The 21,841-nt window shown below is 42.7% G+C and overlaps 1 protein-coding gene across 5 annotated transcripts in view; it reads right to left on the minus strand.

Moving 5' to 3' along the window:
- The window catches only part of LOC140426789 (C-terminal-binding protein 1-like), a 140,413-nt gene that overhangs the window by 63,892 nt on the left and 54,680 nt on the right, over positions 1-21,841 (minus strand). The window lies entirely within an intron of this gene.

The raw sequence follows: 21,841 nt of genomic DNA on the forward strand, positions 1-21,841 counted from the left end.
TCAGGAGTGACACTAAACTATTTCCTCAAAGTAATCCCACCATTAACACCACCAGTGGGCAGCACAGTGGCTATACAGTGGCACTGCTGCCTCAAGGCACAGAGGACCCGGGTCACTGTGTGTGTGGAATTTGCACATTCTCCCCATGTCTGCGTGGGTCTCACTCCCACAACCCAAAGATGTGCAGGGTAGGTGGATTGGCCATCCTAAATTGTCCCTTAATGGGAAAAAAAGAATTGGGTACTCTAAATCTATTTTTAAAAATACCACCAGTTTGTAGATAACAAGCACCAGAATGCTGCCCTAGTTATATATGCTCTTCCCAGACACAACCCAAGTTTGAAAGGACATAGAGCATATAACCTGGCGCTTTCAACATAAATGGAAACTTCAACAACTTCAGTCACCCCACGTAACATTTTAATAGAAGTCGCAACAACAGTGTTGATATGTTATTCCGTGCCCAAAGCTAGATACACCATTCTACATTCATTTAATCTGGCATTTATCTGCCCAGACGTGAAGCAGGTAATGAGCCTCTGACCATGAACTACTGCCTCAGACCATCCATGCTCTTTTCCTTTGCGACTTGCCATCGTCCCAGAATCACAATATTTTCTCGCAGAAGCAGTAGATAGAGATCATCAGTATTATAGGAATCCGTGAATTATAGGAAGGGTCCAGATTGACTCCAGCGGCACCCATAATCTAACTGTGAATGTTACCCTAGTTGGGATATAACATTCCCAACTTATAATCTTACATCTATACAGTGAACAGGCACCTAAAACCAGCAGAGTTCCACAAAAGTCAGACAAAGTGAGAAATGCACGATTACAAACGGTGGCCAATGATCACTATTTCACATTTGAAATTGGTATGGATGGTGAGGCATCTATACAGAAAAAATTTCTGACAGGATATTTTTCTGACAGAATCCTGGCAGTTTCTGGTAAATGTAATATTTATTCTGACAAATTCAGATAGAATGCAGAGAGGGGATCATTTTAAGTGTTGAGAGTCATCTGTCCTTCCATCCGTTATCCATTTTGGTGCAGCTCATTCCTTGCTTCCAATTAGCTGACTACAATCATGGATTCTGCCTGGGCATCCCACATGGATCTCCACCCGGACAGGACACCACATCCTTACTTCAAAGACGGTGGTGGCACCTCAAGTAAAACAGCTTGGTCAACACAGGCAGTTTTTTTTTCCTTAAAATCAAAATTACACACAAAAAGACAACAGCAGCAAGTCGAAAAACTGAAGAAAGCCAAAAGGTTTTATTCCTCTAAGTGGGTGGGTACTCAACAGTTTGTAATATGTTTGGTCTAGGTCATTGCGAATCATGAACAAATGTCAAGGCTAATAGGAGTTTAGCTGCAGTATAACCCTGACAGTTCCTGCAGTCTAAGAATAGATGCTTATCATTCCGACAGGAGACAATAAGAGTCAATGCAATGCCCATGGCAACAAGGCAGACCATACAGGAACAGAGGAGCCGGGACTGTAACACTGGATGGTTAACCAGTTAGAGGTCAGCATTAAATATTAACATCCGACTCATAGGTTTTACCCATCAGGAAAAGTTAAAACAGAGGTTTTTAAAATATGAAAAGAAAATATGACATCTTGAAACAAGAACGACGAACAACTTTAGTTATGCAGCCCAAAGCATTTCATAGAAACTTTAAACAGAATTTAACACCAAAATACAAAAAGAGAGATTAGAGCAAACGGAACAGGTTTTAAGTAGCATATTAAGAGGTAGAGACATTTGTTGGGGGAGAAGTGTTGGGGAGTACAATTCAGGGTTTAGACTCAGCTACGGAGGACACTAATTGGGAAGTTCTGAAAAGAACAATCCCAGCTTCTTTAGCCCCTCCACACACCTGACGTCTGCTGTCTCGGATACAATTCTGGTAAATATCTTTTTTTTTCATTCATTTTTATGGGATGGGGGCATCACTGGCTAGGCCAGAATTTGTTGCCCATCCCCAGTTGCCCTAGGGAAGGTGGTGGTGAGTTGCCTTCTTGAACCAGTGCAGTCCATGGGATGTAGGTACTCTTACTTAGCTATTAGGGTGGGAGTTCCAGGATTTTGACCCAACGACAGTGAAGGAACAACAATATATTTCCAAGTCAGCGAGGTAAGTGGCTTGATGGGGAACTTCCATGTGGAGGGGTTCCGATGTATCTGCTGCCCTTGTCCTTCTAGATGGTCATGATCGTGGGCTTGGATGGTGCTACCCAAGAATCTTTGGTGAGTTCCCGCAGTACATCTTGCAGATGGTACAATGCTACTACTGTGCGTCGGTAGTGGAGAGTGAATGTTTTAGAAGCTGCACACATCCAAGCAAGTGGAGAGTATTCTATCACACTCCTGACTTGTGCCTTGTAGGTGGTGGACACGTTTTGGGGATCAGGTGGTGAGTTACTCACCACAGAACTCCTAGCCCCTGACCTGCTCTTATAGCCACAGTATTGATATGGCGAGTCCATTTCAATTTCTGGTCATTGTAACCCACCAGAATGTTGTAGGGGATTTAGTGATGCTGATACATCAGGGTCAAGGGGCAATGGTTTGATTCTCTTTTGATGAAGATGGTCATTGGCAGGGCAGCACGGTGGCGCAGTGGGTTAGCCCTGCTGCCTCACGGCGCCAAGGTCCCAGGTTCGATTCCGGCTCTGGGTCACTGTCCGCGTGGAGTTTGCACATTCTCTCCGTGTTTGCGTGGGTTTCACCCCCACAACCCAAATATGTGCCGGGTAGGTGGATTGGCCATGCTAAATTGCCCCTTAATTGGAAAAAATGAATTGGGTACTCTAAAATTTTTTAATTTTTAAAAAAAATTTTTTTTTTTTTTTTAAATGGTCATTGGCCAGCACTTGTGTGGCACGAATGTTACTTGCTATTTGCCAGCCCAAGTCTGGATATTTTCTAGGTCTTGCTGCATTTGAACATGAATTCCTTCACTGTCTGAGGAGTCACAAATAATGCTGAACATTGTAAATTATCAGCTCCCACATCTGACCTAATGTTGGAATGTCATTGAGGAAGCAGCTGAACATGGTAGGGCCTAGGGACTAAGTCAGTACCCTTCAGTGATGCCTTGGGAAGGAAATGACTGACCTCCAACAACCACAACCAGCTTCCTTTGTCAGGGAAGTGTTCTGAATCGATCCCATTTAGCCTGGTGGTAGTGCCATACAACACGATGGATGGTGTCCTCAATGAGATGGGTTTTCGTCTCCACAAGGAAGTGCAGTGGTCACTCCTAATGATATTGTCATGGACAGATGCATCTGCGGCAGGTAGGTTGGTGAGAATGAGGTTAGCATGTTTTTCCCTCACCATCTGTCGCAGACCCAGTCTAGCAGCTACGTCCTTTGGGACTCGGCCAGCCTCGTCAGTAGAGGTGCTACCGAGCCACTCTTGGTGATGGACATTGAAGTCCCTTATCCAGAGTACATTCTGTGCCCTTGCCACCCTCAGTGTTTCCTCCAAGTGGTGTTAAACATGGAGGATTCATTAGTTGAGGGTGGACGGTGTTAATCAGCAGGAGGTTTCCTTGCCCAAGTTTGACCTGAAGCATGAGATATCATGGGGTCCAGAGTCGATGCTGACTCCCCCCAGGTCAACTCCCTCCCCACAGTATACCACTGGGCATCTACCTCTGCTGGGTCTGTCCTGCTAGTGGAATAGGACATGCCCAGCGATGGGGATAGTGGTGTCTGGGACATTATCTCTAGGGTATGATTCTGGGAGTATGACTATTTCAGGCTGTTGCTCGACTAGTCTGTGAGGAAGCTCTCCCAATTTTGGCGCAAGTCCTTAGATGTTACGAAGGAGGACTTTGCAGGGTCGACGAGGCTGGGTTTGCCTTTGTAGTTTCTGGTGCCTGGCTCGATGTCGGGTGGTCTGTCCAGTTTTTTTGCTTTTTTAAGACATTGTAGCGACTTTGATACAACTAAGTGGCTTGCTCGGCCATTCCAGAGGGCATTTAATAGTCAACCACATTGCTGTGGATCTGGAATCACATGTAGGCCAGACCATCGGAGGGTGGCAGATTTCCAGCTGGGTTTTTTAACGACATGAAACAATTGTCATCATTAGACTTTTAATTCCAGACATTTATTGGATTCAATATCCACCAGCTTTAAATTGAGGGGAGGTAGATATAGGACAGATGTCAGATGTAGGTTCTTTACTCAGAGAGTAGTAAGAGCGTGGAATGCCCTGTCTGCAACAGTAGTGGACTCGCCAACATTAAGGGCATTTAAATGGTCATTGGATAAACATATGGATGATAAGGGAATAGTGTATATGGGCTTTAGAGTGGTTTCACAGGTCGGCGCAACATCGAGAGCCTGTACTGCGCTGTAATGTTCTATGTTCTATCTGCCGTGGAAGGTTCGAACCTGGTTCTATTGCCCGGGGTCTCTAGATCACCAGTGCAGTGATAACACCACCACACCACTTCCTCCCTTTCCCCAAATATTAACATCCTTCTTAAAGTGTGGTTCCAGAACTGGACAATATCAAAGTCCGAAGTAGTAATTTATAAAAGTTTTGCAGAACTTTGTGGCTGAATTTAATGTCTCTTCTTATAAAGCCAGAATCCACTATGCTCTTAAAACCATCATTTCAACTTCCTCTCCCAGCTTCAAAGATGTCAAGCTAATCCAGGCTCGGCTTTGGAACCATGCCGAAAATTGTACATCAATGCTATCATCTTGGAACATACAGAGCTCCGGGCTAAAGGAAGAAAAAAAGCAAAGTTTGGAGCAGATGGTTGCAACAGGAGGAGGAAAGGAAAAGTGAAATCAAAGGGCTCGGAGGGAAAACTGGCTTTGAGGGGTGGTTTGAGACAGGAGAGCATGCAAATGAGGTACACAAAAAAGACTGGGCAAGAAAATGCAGGCAAGCAGACACGGGTGCATTTTGTAGACACAGAGCTGGATGAACAGATTCTGCAGAAGCCTCTATCCCTTACAGTTCAGCTGTTATCTGTTGGGTGAGCAGGGGTATGAAGCCAGGATCCACCGCAATATCAGAGTGTTTACTCATGGCACTGCCTGCGCACCTGTGCCCCCACACCATACACAGGTCACTGCTGAGTTTTCTGCCAACACTTCCCATCATGTTGAAGCAGCTGTGGTCTGATGGAAAATGAAACTGACAGACTGAAGAACTGTACACTTTGGAGCAAATGGAGGGACATCTGATAGGGCATACAAGATTATGACAGGTTTAGATAAGGGAGACGAGGGAAAAAAGGTGCACTGATTACTAGATGAAACGTAGCTTTTTCCTCCAGCTGCTATTGATTGCATTTGCCTTCGAACTGGAGGGCACTGATTTAAGGCTTGTGGGGAGGTTGGGGAAGAGAGAGATGTGAAGAGGAACATTCTTATGCAGCGAGTAGTAATGACCTGGAACTCTCTGTCTCACGAGGGTGGTGGAAGCGGAGACGATCAATGATTTCAAAAGGAAATTAGATGGGCACTTGAGGGAGACAAACATGCAGGCTTACAGGGATAAAGTACGGGAATAGGACATTCTGAACAGGACATTCTGAATTCTCCCTCAGTGCACCCAAACAAGCACTGTAGTGTGACGACATGGGGATTTTCACAATAACTTCATTGCAGTGTTAATGTAAGCCAACTTGTGACACTAATAAAGATTATTAGATTATTATTAGGACTGACTGGATTGCTCTACAAAGAGCCGGCATGGACTAAAAATATACGCAATGTATATTACATACCTAGCTGTTCTTTAATTATTGATCCATATATCTTTCAAATCAGGACTCTCATGTCACATAGTAGAATTGTTATTTAAATAAAATTTTAAAAGGGTAAACTGATAAAAGGCAAAATTACATTAAATTCATCATTTTGCAAGCAGTGTTTTATTAAATAAAAAGGGTACGCTGATTACTAGATGAAATGTAGCCTTTTCCTCCAGCTGCTATAGAATGCATTTGCCTTCGAACTGTGGGTACGGGAAGACGAGCAAAAAATAAAGTGTGTTTTGCTCCAGCCCATTGGTCAAGCTACCTCCAATATGGACTAAATGAAGATTCTTCCTATCAATGGCAGTGTGGTGCTAACTAAATTCTTGTCAGCAGATAAGGCTGAGCCTCCAGTGCGCCATATTTCACCCGAGGCAAAGGGTTTCACAAATGAATCATTGCCAGGTGTGTCATTTGCTTCTTGCAAAAAAAAAAAGGATTTTAATATGATTGATGGGGTGCAGTTTGAAAATCTCAATTAGTCATCATCACATAGCACACCACCCTCTCTCTGTCCATTGGGTGGTTTAAAACAAAAAAGTAACTAAATGTTCCCTTCAACCCCCATCAAAGATGGCAAATTTTCCTCTTCATTTTCCAGAAAGTTTTACTTCAAATCAAGTTGCTCCATTTTCTCCCAAAGGTAACAGCTCTTACTGGAACACAGCCATCATGGAAGAGTCCATTTCCTTTTTAACCCTATGGCAGCAATTGAGGGAGGTCAGAAAGCGAGCAAAGTACATGTTAGGGCCTATTTTGTTTCAGAGACAGCAGACCTCAAAAACAATAGCTAAAAATGATTAGAAGTATCACATTTAACCAGATGAGGAATCTCAGAAGTGCCAGGGGAAATCGTGACAGCAATAACACTTCATTCCACATCAGGGTAGCAGTGCAGAGCCAATAGTGAGAAATACACCACTCTCGGGAGCAGCTGTTACAAATGCATATACTGTCAAATTCTTTTAAGTTTGAGAATTGTATTTTTTTTAAATGCAAGATAAATTAAACAATGCCTGATCGAAGGGTTGGCAGACAAGCATAAGGTAATTACAGATCAAAGGAGCGACGCCATGATGTGAGGTGTTAAAAGTTAAACAATGGGAGCCTCGTTAACAATCTCTCGATGAGGCGTCTATCTATGAGGGCTTATATGATTCATGTAATTTCCGCACATCAGAGGAAATCAAAGGTTACTGGTAAACAAAGGAACGTTTTAAAATATCCATATACCTCATTTGGAAAGAGAGGTTTAAAGATTAAGTATTTTGGATTTCTATCCGAGGACATGCTGTGCGTCATGTTGCCATGGAGATGAGCAGGGTATCATTGAATTTGGATCAGTCTGTGTCCAGAGTAGCTTGGAGAAGACAGAGAGGGTGTCTGCCAGCAGCCAGAACAAGGGGCAGAGGGCCCTCAGGAACCAGGGATGTTTCTGATTTGGAGTCACTACGCAAGGAAGCGACTGAGGCCCATGCTCACTTAGGCTGGGGAAATCCAAAATCATGAGGTGTTGAATGAAGGTTGGAAGATTCACCCAACTGGATGCTAGAGAGAGAACCCCATGAAAGCTCTCACTTTGGAAGATATCTGGGATAATGGGGGGGGGGGCACTGTAAACCTTGGAAGCAGAGACATACGTTGGCTGGGTTCCAGGAGACCCGAATAGAAACTCAAGAAACTATAACATAAAAGGGAATTCTTGGTTGAAATTAAGAGAGAGGAAAGTTGTGTTCAGAATTTAGGTTTAAAATCTATACGTTTATGAGATAGTGTTAAATTAATAGTGCTCATTAGTTTTCATCTGTCAGTAAACGGTTTTATTCCTTTAAAACACAAAATCTTGTGCAAGGTCTTTTCAGTTAATAACTGGCAATTTGATTTTTTAAGTTACCAGTCTGAGATCGCAACAGCACACAGTGCCAATGTCACTTGCAGCATCAGTACAAATTACACAATCACATTAAGAGTACAATGGACTAAGTTCAGGACAATTGCAGAACAATACAAACTTCACAACAATCTTGGGTGTTTTGATGTTTTATCGAATTACTTTTAATTGTGTTTTCAGGATATCTGATGCCACTATCACACCGTAATATTATGGTTTCCCTTACAATGGGAATTCATTGGATTCAGTATGTTTTTTGTTGAAGCCAGGAGGAACCACTCCTTGCCCACCTAACTTGTACCCTTGATCCCGGTGAGTTCCTGGAGCTGACCCCAGAGGGGCGCCAGACCAAGAGGAGAGACTCGGCATCTGTGTTCATCTCAAGTTACAGTATGTCACCTCAACAACATGATACAGGATAGCTGACTGAAGACCCAGACTTCACTCATTGGGTTTATGCTCAGTCTGAGCCACATCTATCCCAACTTTTATCCAATTCCCAAGGCATCACTGATGGGATCTGTCTACGGTTCAGTGAATCTATTTGTCTCATACCACATCTTCAAAACTAATCGGGAAGATAAAGAAAAGCTAATTTGGGAGGAAATGGAATCACCATTTTGACAATCGTCTTGAAAACTTGAAACAGACGTGATTAGCAATTGTATAGTATATTCTGCAGAAATTATAATATATCTTTATGCTTTAATAATTTATTTATTTTTTTTTAAATCTGGTAGGGCAGCACAGCGGTGCAGTGGCTGACACTGCTGCCTCACGGCGGCGAGGTCCCAGGTTCGATCCTGGCTCTGGGTCACTGTCTGTGTGGAATTTGCACATTCTCCCCTTGGTTTCGTCCCCACAACCCAAAAGATGTGCAGGATAGGTGGACTGGCCACGCTAAATTGCCCCTTAATTGGAGAAAATGAATTCGGTACTCTAAATTTACAGGAAAATAAAATCTGGTAATTTGTAGGCAGACACCATGAAAATAATTACCAGATTGTCAATTAATTCACTCATGATTTCCACCCCCAGATGAAACTAAATTCAGAGCAGAGTTACACTGTTACGAAGATAAAAGGAGGAAGTTACAAAGAGGTTGAGACTAAAGTGCGTAAATCTATAGCAGATATAGAGTTAAATGTGGGGAGGTGTGAGTTCATCGGCGTTGGATCTCAGAAGGACAAATTAGAATTTTTTTCATGGTGCAAGACTAGGAGTTATGGGGAAACGAGAGAAGTAGATTTCCCTGTGCACACATCAATAAGAGCTAGTGCATAGGTACAATAATAATCAAAAAAGTTAATGGAATGCTGCCCTTCATCTCAAGGGGGCCAGAATTCAAAAGTTGGCAAGTAAACCTTCATCTGTACAGCCTGGGTTCAAACCCCAAGTAGAGAATTGCATTTGGTTTGGGCATTAAAACTCAGACAAAAGCATCAACCATGGAGACTGCAGCTCAGATTCACCAGAGCAATACGAGAGCTTAAAAGGTTAAATTATGAGGACAGGTTTCATAAACCGCCTGTTATTCCCTTGAATTTCAACGGTTAAGGGGTGATCTAATAAGAGTTGTTTGAGGTGATTAAGGGATTCGATATGGAAGAAACAGAAACGGTTTTCTGTGGTGGGGAAATTCGAGCGAGCTCACTCGAGAGTGAAATCAGGAAGCACTTTTTCCAAACAAAGGGCATTGGAATCCTGAAACGTTCCCATTCAAAAGGGTGTGGATACAGTCAATTGAAATTTACAAGACTGCGATTGACAGATTTGTTAGATAAGCAGATCAAGTGATTGGGGTGGGGGTGGGAGGAAGGCAGGTAAACAGAATTGTATTACAGATCAGTCACAGTGTAACTCAATGTTGGAGCCAGCCTGTGTCGACTCTTTAATGTTCTCTGGCCTCCAAGGTGTTTAGCTGTAAATGCATTTCGGGGCAGCCATTTTCTCAGGGCAACAAGGGGAGAAGCACCACACACACACACACACACACTGTTTCTACATTGTTGAGGATTGGGCTTTCTCTCTGACTTGTCAAAGATTCAGCAGCACATAAAATCGCAGCTCCAGCAGCCTGTGCTCAACTACTGCCTACTCTTCACTGCACAGCCTGTGGTGCAAAACAGAACCGGGTTGGCAGAACATTAGCCTCTCTCCCACTGGCCCATCTGTCCCACATGTCGAAGCAATAACGTACATCAGTGCAGACATCTTGGTATTCCGGAAACCTCTACAGGGTTAAGCAAACTGGGAGAGCCGCCAAGGGAATATGCTGCTCAGGCATAGGCCTGCCCTTGTTTTCACTTGCACACTTGAGATTCCAGTTCCAGAGGAGTTAACCTGAACTGAAATCTTACTGCAGACAGGAAACCACAAATGTAATCAGGAGCTCACACAACATTCAAACAGGCCTCTGCATTGTTAAGTAAACAGTGCTCTCCCAGACTAGTCCAAGCAGCAGATTCCTACTTTTTTTTTGAAACCACTCCCGTTTCCCCTCCTTCGGCACAGACAGTATTCAAAAGCTGTGATAACGAACAAGCTACTCATTCACAAACCCTGCCACTCCAACAGATCAACATAGGAAAGGTTTGGAGAGAAGGGGGTGGGGGAGGGTCAAAGGAGTCTGTTCAGCCAGCATTGTGAAATTAAGCGGCTGCCCCTTTCATTGTTCCTAATTGTTTTTACTGCAGCTTTTACTCTGTGAAATGTTTTAACGTCTTTCGCTGCAGAAAACGATCAGTATTTCAACTTTCCATGGATTAACTTCAGCAAGGTAACAAACCAAGGGAAAGCAAACAGTCTGTCCTTTTCAACTTACCAAATGCAATACTAGGTAAGTGCAGTTCAGGAGAAAAATCAATACAAAGCTACCCTTTGATGAGAAAAAGACAAATTTGAGGTTTTTCAGTGCTTTTGAGCAGAATTAACCAAAAACCCAATCCACGAAAAAAAAGGTTTTAGCGCTCTGTGTTTTAACATCTCACTTAACTGTGTAGTCACATTTCCAAAAAGTTCAACTTTAAAATGAAACAACATTTAAGCAAATTGGATTTGCTCATCACAACCAATGTAAAAGGCGTAATTAGGTTCTGGAGGATCTTTCCCATCAGAAAAGACATGATTTCAACTTGAAAAAGGTATAATTTTTTTTAATGCACATTCCTAAATTCATAAACAAAATAAAATCAATTAAACAAAATATGCTAACTCTTGCTGCTTGCCTTACGTTTACAGCCCCTCTCTCTCACCAATTTCCCCGATGCCCAACTCTTCCTCTCTCCACTGATCCACTTCCCGACCCACAAGTTTGCCATTTCCCGCTCCCTCTTGCTTGCTGTTTACCTCTCCCAGACCCTTGCTCCGAGCGAGGAGGGGCTGCTCAGAAAATGGCTATCAGGCCCTCATGCAAAGCGACACTAAAACAGAAATCCCAACACGAATACTCATACTGTCCCATTATGTAAATTACCCCTGTAAAAGCAAGGCAACTTAAAATGGGACGTGCTGTACTTAATCCACAAACCTAAATGGCACCAAGAAATTATTTAATAAAACTGGGACATATTCCTTAAAATAAGTTTATCATGGAATAATATTATTCCATAATATGGAAATTTATTACTATTATTAAGTCAATTAAATTCCATTCTGCATAGTCTTGATTAATGAATATCTACCCCAATTAATTGCTGTGGCACAGGTTCACATGAAATTGGCTTTCATCAAAACTCTCCATCTGCAAGTGAACATTACAAGTTATTTGTGGAAGTCAGTGAAGTTTGTGCCCCTCACCTCATGTATACACATATGTGCTAGGCAGAAGGTTATTTGTAGACAGGGGTCAGGAGGTAGAACACTGGCTAGTTTTCTCCTTGCCTTCTGACCCAAGCATACCAAGGCCATCCATGAAGCTACCCCAGCTAAGATCAACTATCTCGGAGAAATCAAACTTGCAATTGTTTGAAAGTAACAGTTACTTTCCCACCCTTCGCAGCAAAATTCTGGGTAATATTTAGAATTCCCTCTGCTTACTCATCTAAATTGGCCCCGACGCCAAAATATTTCAAGTTTAAAATTCATATTGGCCTCAAGTCCATTCATGGTCTTTGCCCCCCCCCCCTTACGTCTCCAACCTCCTCCAGCAAGACAACCATCCAAAAACTCGGCAACCTTCCAAATCTGGCCTCTCTAACCTGCTTCACCAGCCCCACCATTGGCAGTTGTGCATTTAGCTGCCTAAACTGCAAGTTCGGGAATTGCCTCCTTGCACCTCTTTAAGGACCTCCTTAAAACATGGCTCTTTGACAAAGTGTTTGGTCACCATGTTTCCTTTCATCTCAAATTTTGTTGAAGTGCCCTAGGATTTTTTTTTAAATTTTAAAAGGCTCAATATAAACTGATGCACCCTCATATTTCAGAGTGTAGGCTGGTAATTATTCTCGGATTCTACCTTTAGGAATGTCTACTCCCCAATCAATAGCTTGTGCCAAAGCTGGAACAAAACATAAAAAGGGTTTTGTTGCAGGGGGACACGGTGGCGCAGTTATTACCACTGCTGCCTACAGCGCTGAAGACCCAGGTTCAATCCCAGCCCCGGGTCACTTGTCTGTGTGGAGTTTGCACATTCTCCCCCCATGTCTGCGTGGGTTTCGCCCCCACAATCCAGAGATGTTCAGAGTAGGTGGAATGGCCACGCTAAATTGCCCCTTAATTGGAAAAAATAATGAATTGGGTACTCTAAATTTATAAGGAAAAAAAGATTTTGTTGCTGTTCAGATATAGACATTCTAACCTAGTTTAACAGCAAATTATCTTGATTGGCTAATTATCTAGAAAATTAAAACTCTCCAGACTGCTTCCTCACTGCTTGGTGTGGGCCTTCAAAGAACAAAAACACCCGCAAATTATTTCTTTGCCTTTCATCATGAAATTAGAAATCTTTAGTGGCATGAGGGAAATAGTTTTACTCGGAAATGATTCCCACCCGAAGGTTCCACCTTCCGACTTGCTCCTCCCTCCTGTGCTGAAGTAGCTTAATGTGTAGAAGTCTCGATCAATGTCCATGTTGCAGGCTCAGGTTGAAACAGGACGTCATTAAAACATTCCCACTGTGGTTCGAGACATTGGAGCAAACCGCAACCTACAAAGGAAGCGACTAAGTAGAATGAGAGAGAGAAACAGCGATTTCCGTGCCAGACAATGGACGGAGGCTGTGAGCTTGAGAGGACAATTGATTGGGCTGTGAATTGAAGAGGAATAAATCGGCAGTGAAGGACAAGTCTCATTAAATAGAGTAATTTTGATGTCAGGTTGCAAGAGCCAAACTCAAACTGCATGTTCCCGTCAGCACAATATTGAATTTGAGCTTTAAACCCCTAGCCAGGTATTTATTATAAATATGCACTGTATAAATATAACACATTGATTGCCTGTCTCACTCTGCAAGGTCATAGAAACTGGCAACCTTTTGCACTTGTGCAGTATGTACTCTCCTTCACAGGACGAGTTTAATGTCTCACGGATGCTTCACTATGAATCGAACTGGATTAGGTCAGACTTTGGAATAAGTGGACAGAATAGACAGACTGAACTTTTATGAATCTAGCTTTACGAATAATGACTAATAATAATCCATTCTTCATCAGAAACACCTCAGCTGGATAAACACAAATTATGCCAAGGTTTAAAGTCAAGTTGGAAACTCAAGTACAGTATTTCCACATCTCCAGTCTACTGCAGGATTTATTTGTCCATACTTGGTTGAAATACCCCAACATGTGCAAAAGAACATTAGTTATCAGCTGGAAAGACTACATCCCCAAGGAGATAATTATATGGAGACACAAGACAAAATTCTACAACAGTAATACAGAACCTGCTAGCCATTCTTTCAGACAAAAAGAGGAACCTGTTTCAGAACTATTATTCTATTAACCAAAGAATGGAATCAAAATGCTGGTCTTCAATTAAGTACAATAGTCCTGCAATAAAATCTCCTGAATACTGAAAATGTCCACAGAAGAATGACCAACATGGTGAGTGTGTGTGCAGGGCAGTCACAAGAGGACCATCAATAGTTTAACAATGATGATTATGTGAACAATAGCCACTGGTATGGGGGTAACAAGGACAAATATGTTAATTGAGCTCAAACACAACCAGTGGCAACTCTAGTCAAAAGGTCAACAAGCATTACCCCTTCCCTTGATCATAAGGATGCAACAATGTGAGTGTAGTTCAGAATACAATAAACAATGAGTGATGGCTAGCACGAGGGGACATAGCTTTAAATTGAGGGGAGTAGGTTCATTACTCAGAGTAGTATGGGCGTGGGATGCCCTGCCTGCAACAGTAGTTGACTCGCCAACATTAAGGGCATTTAAATGGTCATTAGATAAACATATGGATGATAATGGAATAGTGTAGATGGGTTTTAGAGTGGTTTCACAGGTCGGCGCAACATCGAGGGACGAAGGGCCTGTACCGTGCTGCAATGTTCTATTGTTCTAGATTTTATCACAGCTAACACATAGTCCTACTCAATTTTTGTGGGAGTGCTGCAAGCAAAGAAGGGACATTAAACCAAATTTTTAATTCTCAATGCCTCCACCTATATTTAAGGCCGGGGAGGGTCAGATGTGGGCCAGACCATGTAAGGATGGCAGATTTCCTTCATAAGGGCATTAGTGAACCAGATGGGTTTTTATGACATTCGACAATGGTTTCATGGTCATCAGGGCAGCACAGTAGCACAGTGGTTAGCACTGTTGCTTCAAAGCACCAGGGTCCCAGGTTCAATTCCCGGCTTGAGTCACTATCTATGCGGAGTCTACACGTTCTCGTGTCTGCGAGGATTTCCTCCGGGTGCTCCGGTTTCCTCCCACAAGTCCAAAAAGATGCGCTGTTAGGTGAATTGGACATTCTGAATTCTCCCTCTGTGTACCCGAACAGGCGCCAGAGTGTGGCGACGAGGGGATTTTCACAGTAACTTTATTGCAGTGTTAATGTAAGCCTGCTTGTGACAATAAAGATTTTTTTTATTTTTTTTAAATTAGACTTTTAATTCCAGATTTTTATTTAATTCAAATTTTGCCAACTGCAATGGTGGGATTTGAGCCTCGATCTTAAGAACATTACTCTGGGTCTCTGGTTTACTAATCTAGTGACAATACCACTACATCTCCGCCTCGAACACAACAAAAAATAAAAAGAGGAAACATTGCTGAAGATGATCCGATAGAGGCCTTTATTATTAAAGGATTTAATAAGATATCAAGAAAATATTTGCCCTTGCAGCAGGGATCAGAATCTAGGGCCAGAACTATAAGGTAGTCACCCAATAAATCCAATAGGGAATCCAGGACAAATCTCTTCAACCGACCATTGGTTTGAATGTCAAGATCACTTCTGCAGGCAGTAGTTGAGGCAACAAGCATAGATACATTTAAGGGGAAGCTTTGGGGGGGGGGGCTGGTTTAGCTCAGTGGGCTAGACAGCTGGTTTGTGATGCAGAACAAGCCAGCAGAGGGGGGTTCAATTCCTGTACCGGCTGAGAATTCTGAATTCTCCCTCTGCGTACCCGAACAGGCGCCGGAATGTGCCGACTAGGGGCTTTTCACAGTAACTTCATTGCAGTGTTAATGTAAGCCTACTTGTGACACTAAAGATTATTATTAAGCTTATTATAAGGAGAAAGAAAGAGAAGGATGCGTTGATGGGAGTTGAATGAAGTGGGGTGGAAGGAGGCTTGTGTGAAGCATAAACATCCGCATAGACCCGTTGACCCAAATGTCCTGCTTCTATGCTATAAATATTATGTAATGTTACACTTTTAAACTTCCTTCAGATCAAAAAAATCTCACCATGGTAACATTTACCCCACTGTCAATATACCACGGCTACCTTTCGTTCATGGACATGGTGTTCTTTACAACTGGCTTTAACATTGCAACATCATTCCCAAATTAGTTTTTAAGACTGCAATACCCCTTCTGCGTTTTATTCAGAGCTGCAAGCCATCTACAACAAGGCTAAAACAATTTTATTCCATTCAACAAACTAGTGAGTGCCTGATTCCCAGGTTTGGAATGGCGAGCAAATTGGTGTTTGTTTTCAAATTACTGATATTTTGTTCTCCTTTTATTGACTCAACTAGTAAAGCATTTCTGTCGCTATCCACTAACTGGTTGTTTTTTTTTGCCCAGTGCTCCTTTGGATCACTGACACCATCTATTTGGAAGTTGTAACAGAGGGGGACGGATGTCCTCAGGATGTTGTCACCATGTGTAGGTAGGTTCCCAGGACATGCCAATAGTCCTAACACAGAAAAGCTTAAACACCACAAGCAAGAGAAGATCGTGGATACAAGGAATTGGTTATGACTATTTCCTTGCCCATTATCTTAGCTTTTCTCAACCAAAACTTGCTGGGCTATGGTCCATGTATGCCTGCAACTTGCTACCTCTACCAAGAGGTATTTCTTTCTTTTGTGAGGCAAGACTAAATCAACTGTAGTGGGTCCAACAGCTGAACAGGTCCTCAGCCAATATCCACATATGAAGTTTCCGACAGGGAGCATCAGATACCACACTGGCAACAAATGTCCAGGACACCATAACCAATTACAACACATCAAGCGTGGGCAAGCTGACTGAGAACAGAGCAGGAATTGAACCTGTGCCCTGCTGCTCTAAAAGGCTCTGTGCTACATCGGGCCTTCAAGGTAATTTAATGCCAGTTTGACATCCTGCTGCTGCTCAAAATATTCTCTCTCCTGATGTGCATTTGAAACATCACATCGTTTAGTTGAGTCATACAGAGCTAAAACAGCCCAGTTTTGATTCTATGCTTACCAACAAATTGTAGACTAAATTGTAGCTATGCTTAGCACTGTTGAATATTCTGCCAGCGAGGGCAGCACGGTGGCACAGTGGGTTAGCCCTGCTGCCTCACGGCACTGAGGTCCCAAGTTCGATCCCGACTCTGGGTCACTGTCCGTGTGGAGTTTGCACATTCTCCCTGTGTTTGCGTGGGTTTTGCCCCCACAACCCAAAGATGTGCAGGGTAGGTGGATTGGCCACGCTAAATTGCCCCTTAATTGGAAAAAATGATTTGGGTATTCTAAATTTAAAAAAAAAAAGAATATTCTGCCAACACAAACTATTTCTGCACACAGGGAAGTAATCATTTCAGTCCAGCACAGAGAACTCAAAACACTTGTGAAATCAAATCCCAACATTATGGAACTAGAGACAGTCAGTAACACAGAGTGCTGATTGGGAGGGGCTGGAGCCCAGAGGGAGGAAGCTAGATTCTGAATAACAAAGGTTGGTGACTGGAAGAAGTTACTGAGCAAAACATCGTGAGGGAGGGAGTGTTATTTTGTTTGGGTTTTGTTTTGTCTCCAATTTAAACATGTTAGCCCCACAAAAGAAGAATGCCTCTTGGCTGAGGCATTGGTGGACACCATGCAGTAAAAGAAAACAGAAAATATACACTAGCAGTTTATTCAAACTTTTCCACTCTTGACACCACTGACTTCCTTCCGCTGGGAAATGGTTCCCTGGGCACAACCCTACCTTCCAAAACTCAAGTCATTAAGATTAACCTTGAGCGAGTGCATGCAAATCACTCACAGCCCACACCATGGATAAACCCAATCTGATCCTCATCCTGCATCCAGACCCACAAGCTCTGCTAACAGGGATCCTGGGATGATCGTCAGGAGTGGGAACGTTGACCGACAATTTCCATCAGTAAGCGAGAGGCGCAGAAGCCAATTCTACCACCCTTACCGTGTGATTTCTGTGATATTTTACTGCAAGAGCGGAGATAAAAAGAGTTTTACCTTCAGCCCATTGTGTCGATGTCCATGTAACAGAATATGTAATCCTCTGGAAATTATTCCCACTGAATCAACTGAACAGGTATCTTATTCTGAAAAATATGACTGACATTCCAGCAATTAAGCTTCAGAGGAGACCAGCCATACTGGCACTTGTGCAAAACGACTCACTCGTAAACAAGAAAGACTCAGCTCAAAACAGGAATTGGATTTTTAGAGATAAAGACTCAAAATTAGAAAAATTGACAAGAGATGCAGAAAATCATGATGACCAGCATCTAATACCAAGACAACTTTGGTTGTCAACAGTCTGCTTTCTGCACTACAACAGTGACAATGTCTCAAAAGTTCTTCAATGGCTATAAAGCATTTGGGTTGGTCTAAGTAGGTGGAAGACACTCTATATGTACAAGTCTTTTTTTCTTGCTTTGAGCAGAATGGTGAGGGCAAGTTAACGACAGGTAGCACAGGAAGGGGTGTAAATGGCCCAGCAGCAGTCAGTGAGGGAGCTCCCACAGACTAACTCTGGAAAATGTGCAGCTTGCCGAAACTAACATAGGAAGTAATTCCACACCTAAACTCATCTCCCCAGAAGATCATTGCATCGCATCTTCATACTCTTTCCTGTCACAGGGGCTAGATATGCCTTAGCATTCTTACAGATTGGTAACAGTAAAACCATCTCCAAGAAATGCCCGACAGGCAAAGGTCAAATGCATCCGAGCAAACTGTTAAGGATTGGAGGTGGCCAGGTAGGTTGGCAATTAAGTGAAGCCCCTTCCCTCTGTATCCCAATTATAGGCAAAATCCCAAGTAGATATAATGCACATCCTATTTTAGCAACCCCTCCAATATTCCAATCAACAACGAAAACCTTCATGTCCCATATTAATGCCACCTTCATAAATGTTTCACTTTCATCAATCACTACACCACCAGAAACATTAGGGACATCAAAAGCAATTGGGCCGAACAGCTTAATGGTAAAGTTAAAAATGTATGCATTTGAAGCAAAACAAATGCACTCCATGGATTGCAATGGACAATAAATAAACTAGTTACATACAGTAATTAGCCACACACTTTCCGCTCTCAGTTAAAATGAATTGTAATAGCTAGCTCAGCACATTGGCCCCACAGCCATTACCCTCTACCCTCTATGTAATTCTTGCGAGTTCTTCGGCCTGTCTCCCTTGAATTCCTACCCCACCCCCTTTGACCAATACCCTCCAAGAAATTATTGCCCTCCTCTCTCATTACCCCTTGCGGCATTTGAAAATCTCCTGCCCACTGCCACTCATTACTCGCAGCCCCGTCACTGTGAAAGTTGCAACCTATGCCATTCTGCCAGTCTCCTGTTGCTCATTGATTTAATTCAACTGTAGTGGGGACATTTTCATCGTCTTATCCCCAGAGTTTCAATTGCACTCTCCTCAGATTTCTGGTAAAAATGTGGATCCTGAAAATCTGCAGCATTCAAATGTGCACTAGCCAGTGCCACAGAAATGAAGCAAAAAAAGCACACCCATTAAGAGAATTGTTTTACCGGAGTGCACGTCTTGAAGTGGTAGTGGAAGAAAAAGGAAACTGGATATATACCAAGAAGAAAACATTTGCAGATCTCAGGGAGAAATGCAGGTGTCGGAATAAAGTAATAGCCAACGGAGGAAGGATGTGTCCAATAACCTCTTCTAGTATTGTACGATTCTATAATATTGATGGATTAAAGATTTAGTGAGGGCAAAACCATTCAAATTCTATTTAAAAAATAATTCAATAGTTAAATGTCTCATTCCATAGTTCAAAGAATCATAACAAGTATGGTGTATGTTTGTAATTTCATGACTGCATAACTAAAGATCACAACCAATATTGGGATATTCGCATTAGGCTCAAAATCAAGCTCCACTTGTTAGATTTCTTCAAAGACTTGGGATTGTTAAATATGGGACTTCTGTGCCACAAGCTAGACAGCTCTCATTTCAGGATCTTCAGGGATAGTTTACACAAAGCTGCTCCCAACAAAGGCACCTTGGCAAGTCTAGTAACAAGAACTTTATGATAATATTAACTGGGCAACTCCATCAGCCGCTTGAGAGAAACAAAAGCTATTTGCCATATCCTCTCAAGCTCTCAATCTCTTGGTGGAAGGCTTTCACGGAAAAAGACCCACATTTTCAAAAGGAGCTCCAACATGAACCATGAATGCTTAATACACAGGTTTTGGTGGGCTTGTCACTCAGGCTGTGGGCCTGTCTCAGAAATAAAGTTTCCAGCAGGTTTGCATATCAAGTCACTGAAAGATCTGATCTGGTCTCTGTAGATCTCAATTACCGTTTCTGTCCCCAACTACTCAGCATCTCCTTGGAGTGCGTGACTGCATGCAGTGAATGGAGGAGGGATGGCACTCTTACTTCTCCTGCCAATGAACAAATAGCCCATCAACCTTTGTCGAGATGTTGAGAGGTGCATGATGAGGAGGAATTACAAAAGCAAACAAGTTTCCCACATAGCTTTAACATTAAACTTTTCCCCCAAATGCTCTCCTTCTTCCTTCTACGACACCCACCTTAAGTTGGGGTACAGTCCAATGGCAGAGTTTGAACATATGAACCTAGACAATGTCAGTAGGCTATTAAATGTGGAGAGCGTGGCAGCCAGAACTAAATCCTCTCCACATCAAACGCCCACGCTACCCATACTTTCCCACAGTGATCATGGGATAGCAGTATTCCTTACCTCGGCCCCAGTTGAGTTGGGAACATTTTTCTGCATTTACCCAGTAGAGCACTTTCCAGCGCATTTCCAAAGCAACTCAAGTTTTCACCTTAAGGCTGGGATACAGGTTTGCAGTTTTCTCTAATTGTTCTGGCTATTGAGAGCATAATCAAAAATGTATGCAAGTTGGACTGTACTGCTGCTTCCAGTGCCCTGCTTGTAAAGTGAAACAGCTACTTGGACATACAGCAGAGCTGCTTCAGCGCCCAGCAACCCTGACGTTCAAACCATCGAATCCATCTCGCTTCAGATACTAGGTCACTTCCAAGAAACCCTTCCAGTGTTTGCTACACAACATTAAAATTAACATTGTCATAGGAAATGGACCATAACTTCCTTAGCATGGCAATCAGCAGCAGATTACCTGCTGTTAACTTCTAAAGAGCCTTCCTCACCCGAACCTCCTGACTCAGGCCGGGTGGGACTCATGCAGCGAATTGTGTCCACTGCTCCAACGGAAAAGTGTGAATGGAGTGAAGGAGGACACTCTCCCTTTGTACCGCATTAGCTGCCATAAAGCAGGTAAGTTTAAAGGTCCCATTGAAAGGGAGAAGACAAGTTAAGTTTCTACGGTAAGGGAATGGGATGTGGGAGACCTGGTGGGCAGCAGTCCCGAGTAGGCTCAGTTTGGGTCTTTGATATTTAATTACAAGTGTTTTTATTCCTTCTACCTCTTTCAGAGTAACTACCAGAACAATTTGAAGTTAGCGATTTAAATGGTTCCTAGCGTAGCGCAATTGTCCAGGGGATCATAGCCCTTCTGAACAATTGCCAGATAAACCTTTGCTTGGGAACTTCCGAGGGGGATTTGGAGTACTTCCCAAATCTGATGCTGGGGAGTCAGGACGTTACGGGCCAAGATACACGAGTAATTACAGAGTTAAGTCAAGTGTTCTCAAACAACAAAATAAATGAGATTACATGCATGTCCAATGTCCAATCTATTTTCACACAATGTATAGTTTAGAGTAGATCGAGACAGTTTTATTTTGATTCGCGTTCTCCCCCCCCACTCCCCCCTTGATGCTTGGTAACTGAATGGACTAAAAGAACACTGCACAGAGGAACTATAAAGCAACATCCTTACTAATTAAAACTGTGACACATCTCAATGCACACGTTTCCGAGAATTTAATCTGGGGTTAAGTACTGGTAAAGAATACGTGCAAGTGCATCAGCATTGTGAGTTTTTCCACTAAAATTTCACTCGTGAAAACAAGAGTGTTACATACACTTGTTGCACATTCTGCACAGGTGCTTCACATGTTCACACAGCGGTACAACGGCGAAGGGATGTTGACAAGGAGATAAATCCTGTCAGTTTTCTGCTGGAGGAACCACCAACATAACTACCATTCTTCAAATAGGAAGTTGTTCAACTAAATCTCTAATTTGCTCTAATCTTCCATGTTGGGGTGTGGGTGTCTCTCACTTTCTTAATATAGACTGGTACACGTCTACAATTTTCCAACAAAGCACCCAAACCGATTCTTGAACTATGTTTTTAACCTCCTACTA

This window comes from Scyliorhinus torazame, chromosome 7 (assembly GCF_047496885.1).
Source record: "Scyliorhinus torazame isolate Kashiwa2021f chromosome 7, sScyTor2.1, whole genome shotgun sequence".
Lineage (NCBI taxonomy): Eukaryota > Metazoa > Chordata > Chondrichthyes > Carcharhiniformes > Scyliorhinidae > Scyliorhinus > Scyliorhinus torazame.